General features: G+C 43.9%; 1 long non-coding RNA gene across 1 annotated transcript in view; it reads left to right on the top strand.

Moving 5' to 3' along the window:
* The window catches only part of LOC144678749 (uncharacterized), a 53,646-nt gene extending 35,020 nt beyond the window's left edge, over positions 1 to 18,626 (top strand). Inside the window, exon 3 of the long non-coding RNA XR_013576169.1 lies at positions 18,477 to 18,626. This is a non-coding gene — a long non-coding RNA (uncharacterized LOC144678749). The remainder of the gene's footprint in view (positions 1 to 18,476) is intronic.
* Positions 18,627 to 24,793: the final 6,167 nt, after the last annotated feature.

Raw genomic sequence — 24,793 nt, 5'->3', positions numbered from 1 at the left:
GCAAGTAACATTCTTGCCGCACAAGTGTCAGGCATTGACCACCTCCAACAATAGAGAATCCAACTATCTCTCCTTAACATTCAATGGCAATACCCCACTATCAACATCCTGGGGGTTACCATTGACCAGAAACTGAACTAGATTAGCTACATAATACTGTGGCTACAAGGACAGGTCAGAGGCTAGGAATCCTGTGGCAAGTAACTCACCTCCTGACTCCCCAAAGCCTATCCACAGTCTACAAGATTAGTGCAGCTCCAACAACACTCAAGAAACTTGATACTGTCCAGGACAAAGCAGCCCGCTTGATTGACACCCCATCCACCACCTGCACCATCCACTCCCTCTGCCACTAATGCACAGTGCCAGCAGTGTGTACCATCTACAAGATCCAAACTCACAACCTCTTCCACCTTGAAGGACAAGAGCAGTAGATGCATGGGAACTCCACCACTTGGAAGTTCCCCTCCAAGTCACTCACCATCCTGACTTGGAAATATGTCGCCGTTCCTTCACTGTCACTGGGTCAAAATTATGAAACTCCCTCCCTAACAGCACTATAGATGTACCTACACCACAAAGATTGCAGCAGGTCAAGAAGCCAGATCACCGTCACCTTTTAAAGGGTAATTATGGATTGGCATTAAATGCTGGCCTAGCCACCGATGCCCACATCCCGTGAAAGAATTTAAAAGTGGCTAAGTACCCTCGAAGAGGGGTAAGTAGTCTTCAGGGATGCTGGCTGCTCCCAGGCAGGCAAGCCCCAGTGAGAGGTGAGCAGTTGCTGAGGGCAGGCAGAATCATTGCTGTGGGGTGGCCATTGCCTCTGGGGGGCTGCTCTGTGGGCCATGAAATTCCTATAAAAGGAGGCTAACCCCCTGGAGCCTGCTAGAAGGCTGCCAGGTTCACTGGATCGTCAGCCCACTCAGTAGTAGCAACAATTCTCTCCCCAGCGCAGATGCGGGCAAAATGCCCACAGATGTGGGATGTGGCCCTTCATTAGCTACTTAAGCAGTTCAGTTGGGTTCCTGGTGGGCAGCCAATCTGCCAGCTTTCATCACTGGTAAAATTACATGGCAGTGAGAAGATGTTGGGAATGCTCTCCAATGCCTTCCTGCACTATTTTGCCAGCCTCCTTCCAAGGGGCTGGTAAAATTCTGGCCAATGTGTCCTACACAGTCCCACACTGGTGCTTGACTAGGCAATCCTTGGCTACCTCATAGGGTAAAGGCACAAGGGTAAGGCTGGGGTGAGGAAAGAAGGAAGGGGTCCATACTTACACCATCTGCAGCTTGTAAATCAGGCGGGATTGTGGGTTGATGGGAATCTGGGATGAGAGAAGAAGGAATAGGTGGGAGCAGACCATCATCGCCTATAGTTTCAGCCCCACCGATAGCCACAATGTCAGTCATGGCTGCTCCAATGGTGGCCAGCACCATCTTCTCCATTGGGGTAAGGACAAGCAGCCATTTCGCCCCGCTGTTTAGGTGCTGCTGACTCCAGTTATGGGCCACCTTGTCCTGCAAGTCAAAAGGAACTGTGTCAGTGAGTTATATGCAATGCGTTTGGGTGAAATACATGTCATGGTTGAATAGCTGGCAATGTGTGCAAGCTGGGAGACCTGGGCATAAAGCTTGCAGCTAAATGTGCAAGGGTCAGGTTGATTGTGAGATCTAGTCATGCTCGATAGAAACTATTGGTATGCGAATGAAGGGAGTGTGGTAAATGTAGCAGTGTGTCAAGCCATGACATTTGAAGATGTATTCACTGACATTGATCACTCATGTGAAGTCATTAAACTTTTTTCTGCATTGCATCCAGGTCCTCAGGGTTTGACAGCTTGCATTGACCACAATGGTTTCCTGTTCCCACCGCCTTCTGAGTCTACATGGAGCACCTCCTGCGTCTCTTGTGGATAGAGGGCCTCCACCCTCCTGCACCAAGGCCTTCAGTGCTGCATTAGAGAACCTTGGAGCATGTTCTCTCCTCTGACGTGGCACTTCCACTCTTCTTTCTTCTCAGAGAATCTTCTGTATCCAGTTTCAGCACTTGCCGCAACCAGGATGCATCTCATCTTTAAGAGGTGCAAGTTGGCTTTAAGTACTACAGACCAACTTTAAGTGGTGCTAACCCCACACAAACCTGGGCCTCTGCTGAGACAGTCACTCAGCAGTGGGCTTAGGGCTGAGCTACACACCACTATCATTTAAATTAATAGGCAGCACAAAGTTTGCATGTTGCCTGCATTGCCATGAACTGGTATGGGTCAATCATGACTCCACATACATTTTCCAGCCTAATCCAATTCTTCTTTGGATTTTTTAAATATAATAGCTTTTAATACACATCAAAATTGTCCTATGAGGAAATATTGAGGAGACTGGGCCTGTATTCTCTAGAGTTTAGAAGAATGAGAGGTGATCTCATTGAAGTGTACAAAATTCTTACAGAACTTGACAGGGTAAATGCAGGAAGGATGTTTACCCTGGTTGAGGGGTCTAGAAGCAGGGGACGCTGTAAGAATAAGAAGTAGGCAATTTAGGACTGAGATGAGTCGGAATTTCTTCACTCAGAGGGTAGTGAATCTTTGGAATTCTCTATCCCAGAGGGCTGTGGAGGCTCAGTCATTGAGTATGTTCAAAGCAGAGGCCAATAGGTTTCTAGATACCAATGACATCAAGGGATACAGGGATAGTGCAGAGAGATGGCTTTGAGGTAGAACATCAGCCATGATCTAGTTGATTGGTGGAGGAGGCCAGAGGGGCCGAATGGTCTATTGCTGCTCCTATGTTTCTACGTTCCTATCAAAAGAAAATAATTTACAATTTTGAATTTTGGATAATTTGTCCTCTGCATTTGATCTCCCTTAAATAATTTGGAAAGTAAGGAATAACAATGAATTACAGCAGAAATAATTTTGATTATCATTAATGTAACACCATATCTCCATGTTTACTAGTCATCTTTAATTTCTCTCAGAACACCATGATTACTGCCAAAGCTATGTGTTGTTATGACACAGCAGTTGGTAAAATGCTGAGTTGTTTAAATCCCAGAGGAAAACTTGAGCAACTGTCATAACTTATATTTTCAATTGGTATGTTTGAGAGGCAGCTCTGAATTCAGGAATAAAACCTCAAGAGGTTTTTTTTATATAAAACTAGATTAAACATTTATTAACTTAACAACTAATTAAACTCATACACATGTCTACAAATTACTACCATAATAACTTTTAAAACAAATCTCCAAATTAATCACTTCCAGGTAAACCTTCACCAAGGCAACAATAACCCATAGACTTTAAACAGACACCAGGCAAAGCACATTTTACCTTATGAATTCAAAATGAGGTCCCTTGCAATTTGGTTCCTTTGTAGATAGTTGTAGGCTTACAGGCTGGTTAGATCTTAAATGCCTCTGACTGACAAACACAAACTCCTTTCTGTTTGTACCTAGCTTCCCCTTTGAATGTAAATTTTGCATCGTATTACTAGCTCTGTTTAATTTTACCTCTCCAAACAATAATCCTTTCATTTCAGCAATTTTATTAGTAATATAAACACATTGCTTAGCATTTCCCAGCTAGGTGCAAGATTTTACTCCCACTCTTGAATGCTTTATTCAACAAATGCAAATGTACACTTTACCTTTCCTTCCTTATGTTTATCTAATTCACATTTCAAAACTACTATACATCAGAGCACCTGGCTTTAATCCAATTAAGACACATGCATAGATACAGACCCTACTACAATTCCAATTTAAAGATAATTTCCAATAACATTAGAGACATTAATATCTCTTCATGACATCCCCTCCCTGTTGAAAAATGAACCGTCATAATTTTAACAGGTGGCTTCATTTTTAATAACCCATCCCACACTATCTTCTATACATATTACACAATTACATTACCAGATGCATGCATTAACATAAATATATATATATACACAAGTCCTTGGTATCAACAGAAATCATTCCAGTTTAGTGACCAGGTTTTTCTTGAAATGTCCAATCTTCTCTTTAAGGTTCAAGCTCTTGACAATGAGGGTCGGTTGCACATGCATGGAAGAGTGCAGGACCCGAATCTCCCTCCTCCCCCTGCCCGCACAGGTAGCGCTGAGTGCTTCCGGGTGCGTGTCATGCTGGGCGGGCCTTAATTGGCCTGCCCATGTAAAATGGTAGAGTGCAGCTGATCAAAGGTGGCGATTGGCTCCGCACCCACCCATGCCCGCTCCCAACCCTCCCGCCGGACGGGGAGAAAATTCTCCCCATTGAGTTACCTTCCAAACAAGTGCCAAAGTGATTTGGAAAGGTTATTGCAGTCACACAAACCTATTTGTGGGAATAAGTTGGAGAAGACAGATTTAGCTATTCATGATGTATCTGTACAGGTTTCATCTTCAATAAGGAATCGCCCTTATAGATTAAATCCAGCAAAGTTATCACAAGTAAAAACAAAATTGATTTCATGCTTCAAAGTGATATAATTGAGTCTAGTTGCAGTAACTGGAGTTCACCTATTGTACTGGTACTGAAATTGGATGGAACATAAAGACTTTGTGTGGATTTTCAAAAGGTGAATGTGGTGACAAAAGTAGATTCATATCCTACACCATGGTTGAAAGATTGCATTAAGAAAGTGGAACAATCGAAATTTATCACAAAGATTGACTTGCTAAAAGGATATTGGCAGGTACCATTGTCGGAGAGAGCTAAGGAGATATCAGCTTTTGTGAAACCAAATGGACTATATCAGTTTGAAGTCATGCCATTTGGTATGAAGAATGCGCCTGTGACATTTCAAAGACTGACAAACAAAGTAATTGCAGGTCTAAGCAATTGTGCTGTTTATATTGATGATCTGATGGTTTTCAGTCAGACGTGGGATGAGCATTTACAGCATTTCCTGATAATTAAAGGCCTTGTTAAGGCCATTAACTCTCCAATCGACCAGGATTTTGAGGGGCCCATGTGAAATTTGGCTCAGCGCACGGGCCCAACGGGCAGGTGGGCAAGTGATTTTTTTACCAACCTCATCCAGTGGTGGGATGAGGTTTGATATCGGGCTTTAAAACTTTTAATAAAGTGTTTGTGTTCTTCACTAACATGTCCCATCTCGTGTGACATTTTCACATGAGGGGAACATGTTAATGATTTTTAAATTTTTCTATTTTTAGAGTTTCACAGAGTTTCAGCGATCTCCCTGAGGCAGCACTTTGCCTCAGGGAGATATGTGCTCTTTCACGCATATGCGCGAAAGAGCGCACTCTAGCAGTGGGGAATCCACCCCCCCCCCCCCCCCCCGTCTGCACAATAAGTATATAGCGCTTCCTGTCGGGCGACACGCTGGGCGGGCCTTAATTGGCCCACCCACTTAAAATGGCGGCGGGGCCCTTTTCGGCGGCGGTGATCGGCTGCCCACCCACCGCCGAGTCCCGCCCGCCCATCAAGGGCAAAATTCTGCCCAAAGCCTTTAAATATTTCTGCAACCTGCTCCTCAGAATCCTCTTGGGTAAATTGTAAACACATTCCCAGTTCTTTACCTATCACTAATTCTTCCTGTTTGACCTGTACACATTCACAGGTTTTTCCAGTGCCTGAACCACAGAACCTACAGTACTTTTATTTCCAGAATTTTTCTGCACCCCAACAATTCCAACAGATTTTCCCAGTAATTTCCAATACACTGACTTTGTGTGCCCCACTTTATTACAATGAAAACACCTCAGCTTTCGAATCACTCCTACCCTCAGCACCTTCCCTTTTATTCTGAGAAAAAAACCTCTTGCGAATTTACAGCTACTCCTTCTCTTCCCTGAGTACCTGTCTTCCTTTCACCTTCCCACTTTCTATCCTTTTCCGAGTTAAAAGGGTGAGGGAAGAAAGGTTTAGCTCTATGCACTAACTCTCATAATCATCAGCTATCTCTGCTGCTTGTCTTACAATTTGAACTCTCTGTTCCTCCACATGACTTCTGACCACCGAAGGAATTGAATCTTTAAATTATTTCAAAGAATTACTTCCCTAAGGGCTGCATATGTTGTCTCTATTTTTAACACCCGTAACCGCCGGTCAAAATTACTCTTACTTTCTCAAATTTAATATAAGTTTCCCAGGCTGTTTACTCATATTCCTACATTTCTGCCTGTATGCTTCAGGAACTAACTCATATGCACTCAAAATAGCCTTTTTCACCATATCATAATTCACTGATACTTCTTCAGGTAGCGAAGCAAATACCTCATGTGCTCTACCAAACAATTTAGGCTATAACAATAACGTCCAGTACTCCTGTGGTCATTTCATCTGTTTAGCTATTTTCTGAACTGAAATAAAGAATGCTTCAACATTTTTTTCCTCAATCTTTGGAAGAGCTTGTACAAATTTAAACATCTCCCCACTGGGTTTTAGGCTAAAGGTTTTTCATTATTAGAACTCTCCTCAGAATCTGAGATCTCTTTTTTAACTTTCAATCTTTTAAGCAGGTATTCTCTTTCTTTCTCTCTTTCCCTTGCCTCTTTTTCTTCATCCTTCTCTCTTGCTTAAAATTCAAGTTCTAGCTTCTTTCCTTTCCCCTGCCTTTCTGCTTGCCCCCTTTGAAATGCCATTTTTCTTTCCTTTGCTTCTAGTTCAAGTTTTTCCAGTTCCTTTCCTTTTTCAAGTTCAAGTGTCTTCAATTGTAACTGAAGCCTCACTATCTCCCACTGCGACTCACTATGTCAGGTAGAACTCCCAACTGTAGATGCTGTGCTATACCTTTAATTATATCTGATTTCCTGGCCCCCACAGGTAACTCTAATTGTGATTCATCCACCAACTCTGTTAACTTACTCTTGGTTATTTTTTTGTAACCCAATCAGAGTTATATCTTCTACTCCCAGACAAGTCTTAGCAATTATCAAATCCATATTGCAGTCTCACCGCTTACCAAAAACCTCACCAACTCCTGAATTCAAAGTGCTTCTCGTACTTGTAACCTTAAGATTCACCAATTCCAAACCAATCATGGAATTACAAATATTATCCCGCCAAGAACCCCCAATTGTTATGACACAGTTGTTAAAGGCTGAGTTGTTTAAATCCCAGATGGAAACTAGAACAACTGTCATAACCTATATTTTCAATTGGTATGTTTGAGATGCAGCTTTGAATTCAGGAATAAGACCACCAAACCTCAAGAGGTTTTTTATATAAAACTAAATTAAACATTTATTAATTTAACAACTAATTAAACACATACACATGTCTACAAATTACTGCCATAATAACTTTTAAACAAACCCCAAATTAATCACCCACAGGTAAATCTTCACCAAGGCAGCAATAACCCATAGACTTTAAACAGACAACCAAGCAAAGCACATTTGACCTTAGGAATTCAAAATGAGGTCCCTTGCAATTTGGTTCCTTTGTAGATAGTTGTAGGCTTACAGGCTGGTTAGATCTTAAATGCCTCTGACTGACAAACACAAACTCCTTTCTGTTTGTATCTAGCTTCCCCTTTGAATGTAAATTTTGCATTGTATTACTAGCTATGTTTAATTTTACCTCTCCTAACAATGATCCTTTCATTCCACCAATTTTATTAGTAATATAAATACATTGCTTGGCGTCTCCCAGCTAGGTGCAAGATTTTACTCCCATCTTGAATGCATTATTCAACACATGCAAATGTCCACTTTACCTTTTCCCCCTTATGTTTATCTAATTCACATTTCAAAACTACTATACATCAAAGCACCCAGAGCAGCTGGCTTTAATCCAGTTAAGATACACATAGACACACACATAGACACAGACTCTACTACAATTACAATTTAAAAATTACTTCCAATAACATTATAGACGTTAATACCTCTTCATGGCAGTGTTGAGATTGCTATCTTTGCTGGTCCATTTACTTATTTAAAAACCAGAGAACTCCTCATATTACCCATGAACTATACATGCTGATTCTACTATATTAATAGGCAGAAATCATTGTGACATTGCTGTTAAATCATTCAGAATAACATATACTGTATTATTATGTTCCCAACTATCATCTAAATAAATACATTGTTCTTCATATGGAATGTAACTGTGCATGATTTGTAAACATTTCTAGGGGTCAATTTTATGAATTTGTCCTCCTGGAGAGGAATTGCATACCATGGGAATTGACATCTGGAGGTTAGTGGAGTGCAAATTAATAAAATGCCCCTCCTCTATCCTTGTTATTAATTCATTTCCCAATGTACTTTGCTTTAGACAAAAATAAAAAGGCCTGTCTTCCTGCAGCTACGTTTCTGCGTGTTTTCCAGTATTATTTTCACTCAGCCCTTTCTGTGTCTTGCAATCTATTCGCTTTGCCATTTCTCTAAAGTGTCCGCTATCTGTATCTCTTGTATATTTCCCACATCTCTTGCATCTTTCTACCTGTCTCTGGGAACGATTTTCCCTTCCATGCACTAAGTGCAGTGGCCATTTTTCCCACGGAAAAACCTCAGCGGATCTTTGCTCCGGACGCCATATTTAAACCACACCCACACGCAGCCTTCTCAGTGTCTGCAGCCTAGGACTGCTCCACAGAAGACATGGCTCCCAAAGGGAAGAAGCATGGTGCCCCAGAATTTAGTGATGCCTTGCTGGGCCACCTGCTGGACGCCTTCAAGGGTAGGGATATCCTCTACCCCTGTCATGACCAGAAGAGGCCCACAAGTGCCACCACTCCAGCTTGGGAGGCGGTAGCATCAGCAGTCAGCCTTAATGCTGCATAGAAGAGGTCAGCCATCCAGGGCAGAAAGAGGATGAATGATCTTACCCATTCCGCCACGATAAGGCAACCATCTCATCACTCTCAACTTCACGCACTCAATAACCCATCAGACATTCCACAGGGACTTCACACGTTGCCAGCTCAAGGGACATCACCACTCACTCTTTCACACACACCTTCACATCTCCACCTGGGCTCATATCCTGTGTAGCTCGTGTCCTCATCCCATGCACTCCACCCACCACCCAGACAAGGCAGGCATCCTTATCCTCTGCCTTGGCATGCACCCTGCCCACACTCTCCATTTGTCTTTATGCAGGACAAGCTTGCACACAATAGGAGGGAGAGGGCCCACACTGGGAGTAGAGTGGCAGAAATTAAGGCCTTCACTCCCTATGAGGAATGTGCTATCACACTGGCTGGAGAGGACCAGGACCGTGCCTGTGGTGATGGTGAGGTCAGCAGCGCACACCCAAGTGAGGACCCGGCACCAGCTCATCCCTCAGACAACGATACTGTGAGTGCATTGTTGTGTCTCCCAGTCACCTGACATGCACTAATTATCTCTACTTTCTTTCATAGGCACCTCTGGAAAGTGCCTGAGGGCATCAAGAAGCCAAGCCCTCATCTCTAACAGCGACGACACCTTGGATGAGGAGCCAGAGAAGACCTGTCAAAGCGCTCACCGACGTAGAGACACAGACTTCAGTGGTACCTAATTCTAGAGCAGCCTCGGGGTCACAATCTGGTGAGCACAATACAGAATCCAGTCCACAGCAGGTGCAGGCAGGAACATCCAGGCACCTAGAGGACTGCTGGAGGCAAGGATTCTGCTGAGTCCAAGTCAGATGACAAGTCTCTGGATTCAGTCCTAACTCAGTTGGTGGAGCTGCAGCGACAACTACGGGAACATCAGGAAGGGATGTCAGCTGCATTCCTCAGATTGCAGCGTACGATGGAGGTGTCCATCCTCATTCAGTCTGATGTAATAGCGGCGGCATGCCAATGCATCAATGTCAACACTGGTAAGATGGTGGCCACCATGGACACCTTGGTCCAGACCATAGGTCCTGCAGTGCGCCAGGAGCTGCACTTCACTGGTGTAGGCACTGGTGGCATCCATCAGTGGCTACGTGAGAGTGGGGCGGGGCAACTCAATCTCCAGCTGCCCCTTACGAGCATATGAACATGCGAAATTGGAGCAGAAGTTGGCTATTTGGCCCCTCGAGCCTGCTCTGCCATTCAATAAGACCTGATCTGTTTGTGCTTCAAGTTCTACATTCCCATCTACCCCTGATAATCTTTGATTCCCTTCCCCGACAAGAATCTATCTACCTCTGCCTTAAAAATATTCAATGACCCCGCCTCCACTGCCTTCTGAGGCAGAGAGATCCAAAGTCACACAACCTTCTGAGGGAACCCCTCCTCCTGAGGGAGTTAGCCAGGGGCCCTCAAGGACCTGTAGAGATGAGGAGCAACAACTGGACACATTGGGGCCACCCACCCTGGTGACTCCGGGAGTGTCCAGCTGATCCCAATCCCCTCTTCCTGTGACCCAATCAGCTCCAGCTCCACAAGCCAAGAATGGTGGACCTGACCCAAAGGAGGCCGGGGCCCTCCAAGCCTTGGCCTGCCAGAGGTTGCCCGCCAAAGTCGTCATGGACAACAGGGCATAGCGGTCATCAGGCTACCTCCACCTCCACTGTGGATGTTGGGGATGTGCTAAGACGTAGCGATAGGTTTAGGAAAATTAAGGAATATTAGGAGCACAACGGTGGCACAGGTGTTAATCACAAGTACATAATTTTCACCAGTGCGAATAGAATTGTACCCATTTCACGTCTCCTCTTGTGTTTGTCTCATCTTTATGATGAACTGTGTTGTTAATCAAGTGTGATGCCATGGTCCCTCCCCCCACTTATGGCAGATGTTGCTATCATGTGCCGCTAGTTGATGTTGACTGTTTCCATATCACTACACTATGCTCGTTCTCAGATCATCTCCATATCAGTGCTGCCTCATCCTCAATGTAAAGTGTGCTTGTGGAAGGGACCCCATTCATATCCTTTGCTGGGTCATGTCATGTTCCTTCTTGGCTGTGAAAGATTGAGGCTGAGGTGTTCACCCATCTTGTCTGCATTCTTGAAAGGTAAAGGTGTGGTGTACAAGGAGAGGTGTTATAACACATGGAGAAGAGTCATATTACCTGGAACTCCATGTATGCTCCATCATGTGGCAGGTTTTTCAATCCATGAGCCCATAATCAGAGCTCACGTGTGCTCCTGTCTGCCCAGTGCATTGCTGACACTCCGAGTGCACATCTGCTAAGCTCACCAATAAGTGTGAGCAGCTTGCCACCTCAATGTGCCGGAACCCTGCCCCTCACAGCCACATTATTGTCCTGGCGCTCAGCCCTATGACCTTGAGTGTTTCTCACCTTGCAATTGTCTGTTTTGTAGCCCCAAGGCTTTCGTCACAATGTAGGGATGCAGCACAGTGTCTCACATTCTGCGTAGCATGCCCTCACCAAAACACTCGCTGAGGTCAGTGATGATAAATCCAAATGGTGGTATCTGGCGGTCAATGGAGCCTTTGAGCATGCTCTGGAAGCGCATATGGTAGCTTTAGGCAATGCTGAGGGGAGCAATGGGATAGGAGTGAGAATGTAGTGAAGCTGAAGTGTGCTCTTTATTATCAACGAAGCCTGACCTTAAGGGCTTCATGGTCTCTCAGCATTTTGGAGTTCACAAGGACCAGGGCTGGCCATGAGGGCAGTGTCTGTGTTAAAGTGGAGGCATTTTAATGTCTGGCAGGCAAGTATGTGAACATCATCATCCTCAGGTGGTCCACATCCATAGAAAAATGAGGATAAATGCAGGCCCACATCCCTAACTGAGAGTGCTAGATGTCAATATGATGGAGAAGAAGGTGACACAGAGGACTGAGTGATCTCAAAATGGATTAAAACCTGCAGAATGTCTTTGGCTGCCTTGGCCCAAGTGTGACCTATCAGTGTTACCATCGAGGTTACACAGAATGCATTGTCCTGTTGCTGGAGATGGGGCTCTGAGTATGCAGCTGCAAGCCCACGAAGGATTGTTGAGCAGTTCCTGCTTCTATTAGGCTGCCATGGTGACTGGGATGCTGGAGAGAGGCTTGAAGAGGCAGCACCTTCTGACGTCTGATGCTGGGACACCGTCCTCCAGTTAGCACCTCATCTCAGCAAGAACACATGATCCCAAGGCTTCATCATCCTTCAAAGGATCAGGACAATGGTGAGCCTGGTGTGTAAGTACTCACACTCAGGTTGATGTGAATGGCTGAAGTGAGAGGAATGGCAACACTGTTGTTCATGTAGGCCAATGATGGAGTGTAATTGTCCAAGAGTAAACTCGCTACAATTCGTCACCCTCCTCGTGGAACCTGGTGGCTATGAGGCCCTCACATGCATGCCTGCCTCGTCTGGCCCATGCTATTGCCTCTTCCCCTGCAGCCTCAGCCTCCTCAAACTCAACGGCCTCATCCCCTTCGATGTCCTCCTTATTGGAGGAGATGTGCAGTCCCTCCATGTCGGCATCTGGCAAGTCCTCCTTGCTTTGCAGCACCAGGATGTGCAATGCACAGCAAACCATGATGATCCATGAAACCCTCTGGGGAGTGTACTGGAGTGCTCTACCAGATCTGTCCAGGCATCGGAATAGCATCTTTAGGATCCTTATGGTGCGCTCCATCAATATTGTGTAGCAGTATGAGCATTGTTCTACCTTCTATCAGCTGGATTTTGTATCCACTGCACGGGCATCATCAGCCGCATCCTTTGCAGGTACCCTTTGTCACCAAGGAGTCAACACTGGATCCCATGTGGTCCCTCGAGGATGTCCGGGACCTGTGATCTACTCAAGATGTATGAGCCTTGGACACTTCCTGGATGTCTGGCGCCAACCTGCATGATTTGTTTTCTTCTGGTCAAGACCAACTGCACATTAGCGAGTGGTAGCCTTTCATGTTGATGTGTTGTACAGCCTGTTGCCAGGGAGCTTTCATAGCCACATGAGTGCAGTCGATGGCACCCTACACCTGTGGGAATCAGGAAATCACAGCAAAGCCCAGTGCCCTGGCATCCTGGCTTGTTTGATCTCTAGTGAAGTCAACATAATTGTGCTCTTTGACAGAAAGGGCACCTGTTATCTCGGGTATGCACTTGTGCGTGGACACTTGAGAGACCCCGCAGAGGTCTCCAGTAGAGCCCTGGAAAGAGTCACTGGCATAGAAGCTCAGTGCAGCCATTACTTTCAGAGTCACTGGCAATTGATGCCCTCCCGGCCCCTGTGGCATCAACCCCTGGAGAATGTGGCAAATGTGAGTCACCAGATCCCTGGACATGCGAAAGCATCGGCAACACTGTATCTCGCTCACCTGCAGAAAAGGAATGCGTCTTCCGCACACCCTTGTTCTTGAGAGCCGCCTGCGCACAACGTTCCTGTGAGCCTCATCCTCTGGGTACCGAGGGGGCCCTGCAGCCCCTTGATCATGAGGGTGAAGCTCCTCCCTTTGGCGAGCCGTCCGCCACCGTTGCAATCTCCTCTGCCTTCTCTCCTGCCTGTATATGATTATACAGGCAGCGACAAATCCAGCCTCCATCTCCCTGAAGGTGTCCCTGCCGCATCAATCAGTAAAAGACATGAGTCAGCATGAACCTCCAAAGGTCCTATTTCTCTTGATGACTAGTGAGCCGCTATGGGTTCAATGTCTTGGTAACAGCATCGGCAGCTTTTCGCCACTCAGATCCTGGCCAGTGCAAGGCGCTGCTCTATCCCTGCCTCCCACCCCCACCACAACCCCCTTACATGCCCGACCGCTATGAGATTGCTTTAATATGTTGCTTTCATGCCGGGCGTTGGGATCCTCATTCACTGGACTCTACAATTACACTCATTGGAATAAACATGAGGGCTCATATTTAGTGAGGAACTGAAATTATTTGGGGGGGTGGGTGGCTGAGGCTTTTCATCTGTGAACCTGCCAGTGCCAAGATTCTGAATTCCTGCTTTTAACAAAGATCCGCAGCTTAACCAGTCACCAATTGCTCCTGGCCTTGTTATCACTCTGGGGAATTTCCACGCTGGGAACAAGGAGCTAATACAAGGAGATCAACTAGTGCCACAATTCAGGGATTAGTTTCACATGAATGCGCTTCATTGCCTCACTCTCCTGATTCCCTGCATTGTTATTGAAAGGCTCCTAACATGTCTCATGTGCATCTCTCCTAATTTGAGAGTACAGAGTACAGTTCAGTGCCTCTTTAATCACCACCACCACCCCCCCCAAACCCAGTGCAGTGTACCGCTTCTCTAAACGGCGTTCAGCGCCCTCACCAGCACAGTTTTTCCTCAGTTTAATTTTGTACTGCGCTGTCACTTCAGCTTGCAAGATGGTGGTGTTGAGGTCTTACTAACAGATCAGCTTGGACCCTCCCTATCTGACTGTGGAAATCACTCCCATCATCCTGAGGATCATATTGTTCAGATTTCCATCCCTCCAACACTTCTCAAGGCTCCCCTCCAACCCTTGGTCCCATTGTGATTGTGGTGGATATTCCAGTGTTACCCCCTGAGTAGATTGAGGTGGATGTGTCTATGCCCCATGTGGACCTTACTCCTTCCCATCTTGAGGCCTATTACACAGTGAAGCCCATGAGACCTTACAATGCCCCTACACTACCTTTTCCCATCTATAGATTGCAGAGGCCTCCCCTGACTGTGACTGTACTATCTGCAACCCAGTATTATACCAGAAACCCCCCAGACCAACGCGCCTGATGTTACAATCACACCGTGCACACAACAAGCTGGGCACGATTGACACTGGACTGTTTCAGTCTTTGGAAACTCAGCAATGTATAATGAAGTACTTCCTCACTCCACTATCCTCTCACTCTTGCCCTGGCTTGCTTATGTCCCCCTGTAAAATACTCTTCCCCATTCTGGCCCAGAGGACACTTCCACCCTGCACCCCCACTAGTCATGTGTCTGAGTGCAAGATTTTCCACTCTTCCCCCCTTCAAACCAGTCGAGCTCTTCCCCTGCAACACATTACAAGCCTTACTGCTGGTCTGGTAGGGAGAGCCTTTCTTGTGCTACCCTCCTGAAAGCAACATGGTGCTGCCTGCGAAGCCTGGCGCTGAGTCTGAGGTGCCACGAGTGCTGAGAAATGCAAGGTTAGTGAACAAACCTTGAAGTCATGAGCGAAGTGTGTGTCACCAGGTGCATGTCAATATGATATGGTTGTGAAGCAGGTCAGTCTAATTAGACACCGGCGTGGCCTATTGATACAGCATTGGGGGGTTGGGGGGTGGAGCTGATTCTGACGAGCAGCCATTATAATATGGATGTACAAAATAGGAGCAGAAGTAGGCCATTCAGCCACTCGAGTCTGCTCCGTCATTCAATAAAATCATGGCTGATCTGTTTGTGTTTTGAGTTCTACATTCCAGTCTACCCCCGATAACCTTTGATTCCCTTGCCTAACAAGAATCTATCTACCTCTGCCTTAAAAATATTCAGTGACCCCGCATCCATCACGAGGCAGGGAGTTCCAAAGTTGCATAACCCTCTGAAAGAAAAAATTTCTCCTCATCTCTGTCCCATAAGGGTGGCCCCTAATTTTAAAACAGTGCCCCCTAATTCTGGACTCATCCACAAGAGGAAACATCCTTTCCACATCCACTTTGTCAAGGCCATTCAGGGTCTTATATACTTCAACCAAGTCACCTTCCACTATCCTAAACTCCAGTGGAAACAAGCCCAGTCTGTTTAACCTATCCTCATAAGACAACCCGCTCATTCCAGGTATCAATCCAGTAAACCTCCACTGAACCACTTCCAATGCTTTTACATACTTTCTTAAATAAGGAGGCCAAAACTGCACACAGTATTTGAGATGTGGTCTCACCAAGCCCTGTATAACTGAAGCATAACATCCTTACTTTTGTGTTCAATTCCTCTCATAATAAAGGATAGCATTCCATTAGCCTTCTTAATTACTTGCTGTACCTGCATACTAACTGTTTGTGACTAATGCATGAGAACATCTAGATCCCCCTGTACCTTGGAATTCTGCAACCATTCTCTGTTTAAGTAATATTCTGCCTTTTTAATTCTTCCTGGCAAAATGAACAACTTCACATTTTGCCAAATTATACACCATCTGCCAAATTTTTTCCCACTCACTCAACTTATCTATATCCATCTGCAACCTCCGTATGTCCTCTTCACAACATACTTTCCTACGTATCTTTGTGTCATTTGCAAATTTAGCTACCATGCCTTTGCTCCCCTCATCTAAGTCATTGTTATAAATTAAAAAAAGCTGAGGCCCCAGCGCAGACCCCTACAGGACTCCACTCGTCGCATGGAACTGAAGAGGCTCACCAAAGGAAAATGTTTCCGTTGGCAGAAGGATTGAGAAACCAAGGACACTGATTCAAAGTGATTGGCAAAAGAAGTAACTGCGACATGAGGAAAGTGGTTCATAGCAAATGATTAGAACCTGGAATGCACTGCTCGGGAGTGTGGTGGAGGCAGATTCAATCAAGGCCTTCAAAAGAGAATTGGATAATTATCTGAAGGGAAAATATTTGCAGGGCGCTGGGGAAAAGGCGGGAGAATGGGAAAGCTGTTCTTGCACGACAGGCTGAATCACTTCCTTCTGTGCTGCAATCATCGTATGGTTCTGTGGTTCAGTAACATATATGTTATCATATGAGGAGTGCAAATGAGAGAGAGCTCTTGTTATCAGATTCCAATTTCATTTTAATATTTTTAAATAAAAAACAGACCACAAAAATTGAGTGCAAACAATATGTAAAATACACCCAACTGGAAAATCTTGGAGGTTAAATTTGGGAGTATCTAAATGGCTAAATATCAGTTGCGGTTGTTGGGGTTGTGAGGTCTGACGATCCCCAGATATTGGAACCATAATGAGGACAGCCATGCTCCAGTGGGTAAAAATGAATTAGTTGTTGCACTTTGTAGTCAGGAGCCTCGGAAGAGGGATCGCAGTGCTCAGGTCTTGTAGTTGTGACTTTGAAACCAGTCGCCACCGTTATCTGGTGAATTTCTCTAAACTTCTACTGAACTTGTGGTGAGACATCAGAAGAACAACTGAAGTAATTTGGGGCCATTATGGCTTCTCTGTTGGCTTTTACTTCTCTCTACGCTTGGAAACTTAGGCTCTTGAATTAATTGTTGAAATATACTTTATATTCTCTATGTCTGTTTTGATCTAAAACATCGTAAACTTTCTTTGGCCTTCTAACTTTATATTCATAAACTTCTTCTCAGCCTTTGAAAACTTTCTTAAGCCTTCTAACCCCCTTCATAAGTAATCTGATTTAACTGAATTATGCCCAGCCTTAAAAACCTTAAAGTGTTACAAGGGTCCTCACTTCAGGTAATAATCGCAATGACAATTATGTTGATTGCTTTCAAAGGTGTCATTCAATTAAACAGGCATGCTTGAGAAAGTATAATTAACAAATTTTAATTCATTTTACAAAAACATTGCTTCTACTTCTTTTCTCAAAATCATCAGGAAGGCAAACAACACTGCCAAGGCCCTCTCTTCGTGGGGCTGTCAGCCACAGTTCATGAATGTAACTTTATTCTTTCATTATCATCAGGCTCTGGCTTGATACTAATGTGGGGATGGGCACCAATGTGCACCAGAGCCTATGTATGTATTCAAAGAATTAACCTTTGAGTTTGAACATTTCTTACAGTTAATTGGAACAAATGCAATTTGACTTCTGCCAGCTGTTCCACTTCCCCAAACAGCCAGCCACCATTCACTTTAAGAATTGAATTTCCTCATAATCCAGGCCCTATATGAATAAAAAAAGGCTTCAGCTCCTCAACGTGCAGATAGTTTGTCACCAACAGCCCAAATAAGTGTACTTCAACCAATGCTACCCAGAGGATATGCATAACTCATTTATTTTGAGCCAGTCCAATGTTAGCAAATTGTTTAAGGGAGAAGGTCACATAGTTAATGTGTTTTGTATCTATTCTTCCCTTCCAGGGAAGAAACTTTGGCTTCTGCATTCTATATTACTTGCATAGGTGATTGTTCATTGTCAATGGTCTCAAAAGTACTTTCCATGGCCCTGATATTCAGTTAATTTTCTAATATTGAGTAGAGAATAACAAACACTTAACATAGATACACATTCATACTAAGAGCTGAAGACTGGAATTTGGATAGCTTGGCCTAAAGAATCCATGGGATTGCAACCCCAGCAGCTATACTGGGATTGTTCCCATTGCAGAACTCCACCCTTGGCTCCAGCAATGTTCACAGGATTAGAGGGATTGATGTCCAGGAAGTTGCCCCCACCTCCAAAACAGAAAGTAAAGAGAAAGACTTACACTTATATAGCAACCCTTATAACCTCAGGAAGCCCTGAAGTACCTTACAGCCTATGAAATACCCACAAAAGCAGCAACGTAATGTAGGAAATGTGGCAGTTATGTAGTGCCTTGAGCTGCTTCATTACATTAAATAAATGCAAGTTGTTTCTCATGAGAATTCCTAATGAAAAACCAAATTGTCCCATGTCTAAGGTAGGAATGGCTTTGATTGGCAGAATCGCCTATTATTATTTTATTATTTTTTTTACGAACTACCCCCTGTGTTTGTTTACTCTTTCCAGTGAGCTGGGAATGCCTTCATTGTTTTCGAAGTGTTGCCAACCCACCAGACGCACTAATGACCCAGAAGGAAAATGTAGTCGTTAAAATAAATTGGTATGAACGTTTACGTGAATGGGTTTGAAATTGTTCACTGCACTGCACACAGTGATGTCACATTTTTGAGTTGCCTCAATATAATTTAAAAGGCTAGTTGAATCAAATGTTATAACTCTTCTGTTTACTCAGCAGGACATTTCTACAATTTGGTTGGCTGCTTCTGATGTTATTTTTGTTCTTACTTAATGTCAGTGAAAAAGTGCCTCCCTTTTCCCAAGAGACGTTCTAATTCCTCACGGTTAGTTTGGGAAATGAATGTCTTTTCCAATTATGTTATGCAGAGTTGCAATGTGTACTGATGTATGAATTGCGCATATGTTATCCTTATTTGTGCCCATACTTCCTTCATTTAAATACAGCAATTTGTGAAGCGAATGTTATTTCCTCTTCAACTATTAAAGGGGCACTGGCTTCCTGAGAATTGATTCTTCAGCCCTTTTTTTCCCATCTATACCACTCAATATTGTAAATCATACCCAAACAATGTGCATAACATAATTGTATTGAAAATGACCCCAAACTTCTTCCCCATCCCAAATGAAAAAACGTCAGAAGGAGAAAATGTGACTGGGAAGTATTATTTTTGAGGAGAGGGAAAGCAGGTCAAAACATTTCTGCAGGATCTTTATCACCTACAAGTGATAAATCAGCTATTGAATTATTTTTATACTTGTCCTTAGATTGTGGATTGGAGAGGAAGTAAATCCCGAATTGCTTTAAAGCAAAATAAGAGATATTAAACTAAACAAAAAGAAAATATTAGTGAAGTTAAAGGAGGCTGAAGTGCCAGGACCTGAAGGAATATATCTAAAGATTCTGAGGAAAATGTTGGAAGTGCAAAAGTGTGGAGATCATAGAAATTATGGGGTGGATTTTGCAGTCTCCCACCAGACATGTTTTCAGTGGGGAAGGGTGCATTTAGAATATGAGGGGTAACAGGCCCACCACTTTCCCACCTACTCCCAGGTGACCCCATAATACAATAGGTGGGTGGGCACTAAAATCGACAGCCCGCCCACCGCTTTTAAGTAGATTATTGATCAACGGAGCTTTTTACTAAGCCAAAAGACCCAAATAAAACACTGCCAATACCATAGTGGGCAGGCGGGCGGGGGTGAACTGGGTTTTTTTTAAGCAATTAGCATAAAAGGCAGGAAGCAAGGAGATATGCTCTTTGGGGATTACCCTTGGCACATCGTGGGCACGCCCTCACCCCCAAGCTGATGCCCCACCCCTTTGTCCCTCCCTGCCTGGCCTCCAAAACCCACCCCAAGCCCCATCACTGCCCCCCTCCCTTAGCACCTCGATGCCTTATCATCTAAAAGCCAGGGTCCGGAGGCCATGGCCACCTTCTGTATTCTAAAGTTCTCAGGTCTACTCAGTCCTGGTGCTGTTGGGGCTGTTAGAGCTTGCCGCCTGCAGCGTATTATTGCTGCAGTGCGGCCTTGTTTAATGTGGGTCGGTTGGCGTCCGACATTTCTTCCGGGAGGGGGCCGGGGTGGGGCGGGGGGCAAGCAATATGCTCCCTCCCACACAGGGTTCTATTGAGGCTGGATGTGTCTCAGAGAGTGAGAGGGTGGCCAATAAACTCCAATTTTCATTAAACAGGAGACAGGGTTAACTCAGGTCATTTTGTTAAATATCTGTGATGGGCAAAATTGTTGAAATCTTTAATTAAATAAGAAATCACTAAATATCCAGCTGAAGGGAAAGTATTTAGAGGCAGCCAATGAAAATTTCAGCAAAAAAAATCACGCTCCACAAATCTTATAAAATTCTTTGAGATGGGTAGGATCATGCAATAAATGGACTTTCAGAAAGCCTTTGACATGGTAACATAGAGAAGTATTTTGAAGAAGATTAAAGGGTATAGAATTAGGGGGAAATCAGATTAAAAACTGGCTAGAAGGAATGAAACAAAGATTAGGAATTCATGCTGTGTCTCAAAGTGAAGGCTGGTAGTGGAATCCAAGGGGTTATGCCTGGGACTGCTTCTGTTCACTGCGTACATAAATGATTTCCAATAAGGTTAGAGAAAATGGTGTACAAATTTCCAGATTGTACAAAAGTAGGAGGAATTGTGAATAATTCAGAGGGCCAAATGAGATGCAAATGAATATTAATAAGATGATGGAATGGGTAAAAAATGGTAGAAGAAATATGATGTCACTAAATGTGAGGTGGCATATTTTGATAAAAAAGTACACTATACTTTTATACATTTATACTTTGAATGGGGAAAAGCTGGGTGATTTGGAAGAACAGAGAGTTTTTGGATTCAGGCTCACAGGCACTAAATGGATAGATTAAGAAGAAAAGCATATTAATGGAGTACTGGGTATTAAGGTTAGAGGTAGTGAATATAAAAGTTGAGATGCTATTGTCTATTTAAATAATACCTTTGTCAGACGACAGTTGGAGTTGTGTGTTAAAGGATGCAAAGGCAATAGACAGCACAGATTCACTGGAATGCTGCCTGTTATAAGGAAAGATAAGATCAAATAATTAAAAAAAACTAGGGCTGCATTCGATAGAACAGATAAGAATATAAGATGAAAACAAAAAGCTAAAAGCTACTGCGGATGCTGGAAATCCAAAACAAAAACAGAATTACCTGGAAAAACTCAGCAGGTCTGGCAGCATCGGTGGAGAAGAAATCAGTTGACGTTTCGAGTCCTCACGACCCTTGAAGGGTCGTGAGGACTCGAAAGGTCAACTGATTTCTTCTCCACCGATGCTGCCAGACCTGCTGAGTTTTTCCAGGTAAGAATATAAGATGACTTGATAGGGTGCTTATTATTATGAAGGATTGGAACAGAGGACATAGATTTTCATGTGGAATGTACATTGGGCAGATTGTAGACAGAGCAATTTGAATACCTGCCCATGTCATCAGTGAGAAGCTTAAGTGATTTTGATGGCCAGGCACCAAAAGCGATTTGCCCATGTGTTTCTTTCATTGATTGGTGCTCATTTGGAGGGTGGGATTTCCATTCGCCATGATGGCTGTTTTAATTGACTTTGTTCCACTTAGTGAAAGTAAGAAAGATTCACATTTATGTAGCACTTTTCACAACAACCGGATGTCTCAAAGCACTTTACAGCTAATTAAGTACTTTTCAAGTGTAGTCAATGCTGGAATGTAGGAAATGTGTCAGCTAATTTGTACCCTACGAAAACTCCCACAGACAGCAATATAATAATAACCAGATAATCATTTTTGATTGAGGGATAAATATTGACCAGGGCACTGGGGATACCCCCCCTGTTCTTCTTCGAATAGTGCTATAGGATCTTATACATCTGCCCAAACAAGCAGATGTGGGCCTGATCTTCTCCAGTACTGCACTGGAGTGTCAGCCTTGATTTTTGAACTCGACCCCTGGAGTGGCTCTTGAACCCAGAGCCTTGCGATTCTAAGATGAGATATCCATTGACTTTAGAATAACTTTAGATTTCTCAACCTTATGTCAGAAATGTAATGATGCATTGATGAAGGTCCTGGTGAAGCAGGTGAGAGCCTGTATACAGCTCCTCATCCCCACAATTGATAGAATGGTGACCTGCTAAGGAAGATCTGAAAGAAAGTGACAGAAAATGAGTTTCAGAAGCATCATATCCAGGACTTGGATAAAGTGTCGGTTGAAGTTCAGTGGTCTTACTGAGACAACAAAGGTAAGAATGATGTCTCGATGTTCCTTTTTGACAGGATAATACCTTGCCCCAGCAAGTTTCTCCTTTCTCAAACTATGGCACATATAGACAGCATGGTAACTTGATACTGCATCGCAATGGTGCTCATCTGCTGGTGTTTAATCTTCATTTAATATACTTCATTCCACACTCCTTTCATCAGGTCCATACCTTGACCCATGATATGGCCAGTTCCTGGGCGAGATGCCCCAAATTGTTATGATTCCGGACAAGATACCCCAAATTGTTAACTTCCCTAACAAGACCCCAATTTTCTTACGCTCCCGGGTGAGGAGGAATCAGCTGGCTCCCCTTCCTTATTCAACCCCTTCGGGTGGTCACAACAAGGTTAATTTAAAAAGGATCCCTTCCGTTGTGGATACCCTTTCCCAGTCCAAATGTATTTATGTTTTAGAAGGAGCCAATTTAATCAGGCTTTCTTGAGTCAAAGAAAGAGTAAGTTTATTAGTTACTAAAAACCCGAGAAAAAATAATAAAAATGCAGCACAGATACCCACAGGTCAGAAGTGAGAAGTTGAGTCCAAAAAAAGTTTTACAAAGATATACAATCAGTGTTTGGCTTGTCCATGAGGAGTAGCTGGCGAAGCATGGCTGTTAAACTGGGTGATTCTGGTACAGCTGACTTTAGCAGTTGAGGAGTTGGTTTGGAGACATTTGGTTCTGCAGGTTAGCTGAAGGAGTTGTCCTGTTTCCTTCTTGACTGTGGCTTTGCTGACTTGCCTCTAGCCAGAGAGAGAGAGGAGACTTTTACTTGCAATTTGCAGGGATGTCTAATTGCTGTTCTTCTGCTGTGACCTTCACAGCAAACACTAGCACAGCATAACTAGAGTACAATGATCAGGTTTGTAGCTGGCTTTTTAATCCATTTCCTTGTATATTCCTGGAAGGGAAAAAACAAACATATCTTATGCCCTGAATCTGCTTTCTTTAAATTCAGGTCATGTCCACATTCTGAGCTAAAGCTCAACAAGAGATGGTTTCTGCTGAGGTGGTAATCAGCCTCCGTTGTCTCTGCAACCACAGGAGATTAAAGTTCAGTCTTTCGCATTGCATCCCTTTCAAATGTCTCTGTCTGAAGTAAGCCTTGACTCCTTTTTAAGCATGACATTCCAGGTTCTCTGGACTAGTCGGTCAAGTACAATCCATACAGGAATCTTCCAGAAAGTGGTTGCTTTACGTTCTCAGCCAGCCTTTGCTTGCATGCCCTTTTAAAAAAAAAACACATATCTTCCTTAAAAAAGTTCAATAAGCCTGTGAGTAATTTGAGCTGTGATCTGCTGTCATGATACCCAGCACACAAGATATGGAGGGAGATCACCCTCATAGAAATATATCGTCATTCAGCATATCCTTTCAATCAAGGAAATTGTCACCACAAGTGGGATAGATACTGCTTTAGAGGGGTTTGTACAGGGTGAATCATTCTGCGCAGGAGCTAGCACTAGAGGAGAGATCAAAGCAGGGGCTGAAGAGAAGAAAGATACAGGCTTTAGTGTCTTGAATTCAATGTAAAGATTTTTCATGTTCTTTAGGCATTATATAACCTATCTAATTGCTGCCTCATCATGTCTGAATGTATGGAAATGATTGCTTCCAGTTTGTATAGGATTCTGGAGCAAGGCGTTAACACTCTGCTGTCTCCCATGAAGCTTGTAATTACCTCTATGGATACTGTAGCTGGGGTTTATCGAACTAACATGCTTTATTAAAGCTCAAGCCTCAAGCTCCAGGCTCCTCCATCTTCTCCACCTTTGAAAGGCATGGCGATCCCATTAATAGGAGTTTCAGTGGCATAGTGGTGTTGTCACTGGACTGGTAATCCAGAGACCCAGGATAATGCTTTGGGGACCATGGGTTTGAATCCCACCAAGGCCAGATGGTGGAATTTGAATTCAATAAATATCTGGAACTAAAAGCCTAATGATGACCATGAAACCATTGTTGATTGTTATAAAAACCCATCTGTTTCACAAATGCCCTTTAGGGAAGGAAATCTGCCAGCCTTACCTGGTCTGGCCTACATGTGACTCCAGACCCACAGCAATGTGGTTGAATCATAAAAATCATGCCCTCTGAACAAGGGCAGTTAGGGATGGGCAAGAAATGTTGGCCTAGCCAGAGACTCACAAATGAATATTTTTAAAAAGTCACATCACAAATCTTCTCTAGCCTTCTCTCCTGCAGATCATTGGGAGTGCTGAGCAACAACCCCAAAGCTGGGACTTGAGTTCATTCTTTCATGGAATGTGAGCATCACTGACAAGGCCAGCGTTTGTTGTTCATTATCCTTGAGAAGGTCGTGATGAGCCACCTTCTTGAACCATTGCAGTGGGCAGTCCATCTGGTACCTACAGTACAGTTAGCATAGGAGTTCCAGGGTCTTGACGCAATGACAGTGAAGGAACAGCAATATATTTCCAAGACAGAATGCTTGGGGCTTGGAAGAGAGCTTGCAGATGGTGGTGTTCCCATATGTCCACTGGCTTGTACTTTTTGGTGGTTTTGA

This window comes from Cetorhinus maximus, chromosome 3 (assembly GCF_964194155.1).
Source record: "Cetorhinus maximus chromosome 3, sCetMax3.hap1.1, whole genome shotgun sequence".
NCBI classification, from domain to species: Eukaryota; Metazoa; Chordata; class Chondrichthyes; order Lamniformes; family Cetorhinidae; genus Cetorhinus; species Cetorhinus maximus.
This window is presented reverse-complemented; position numbering and strand designations above follow the sequence as displayed.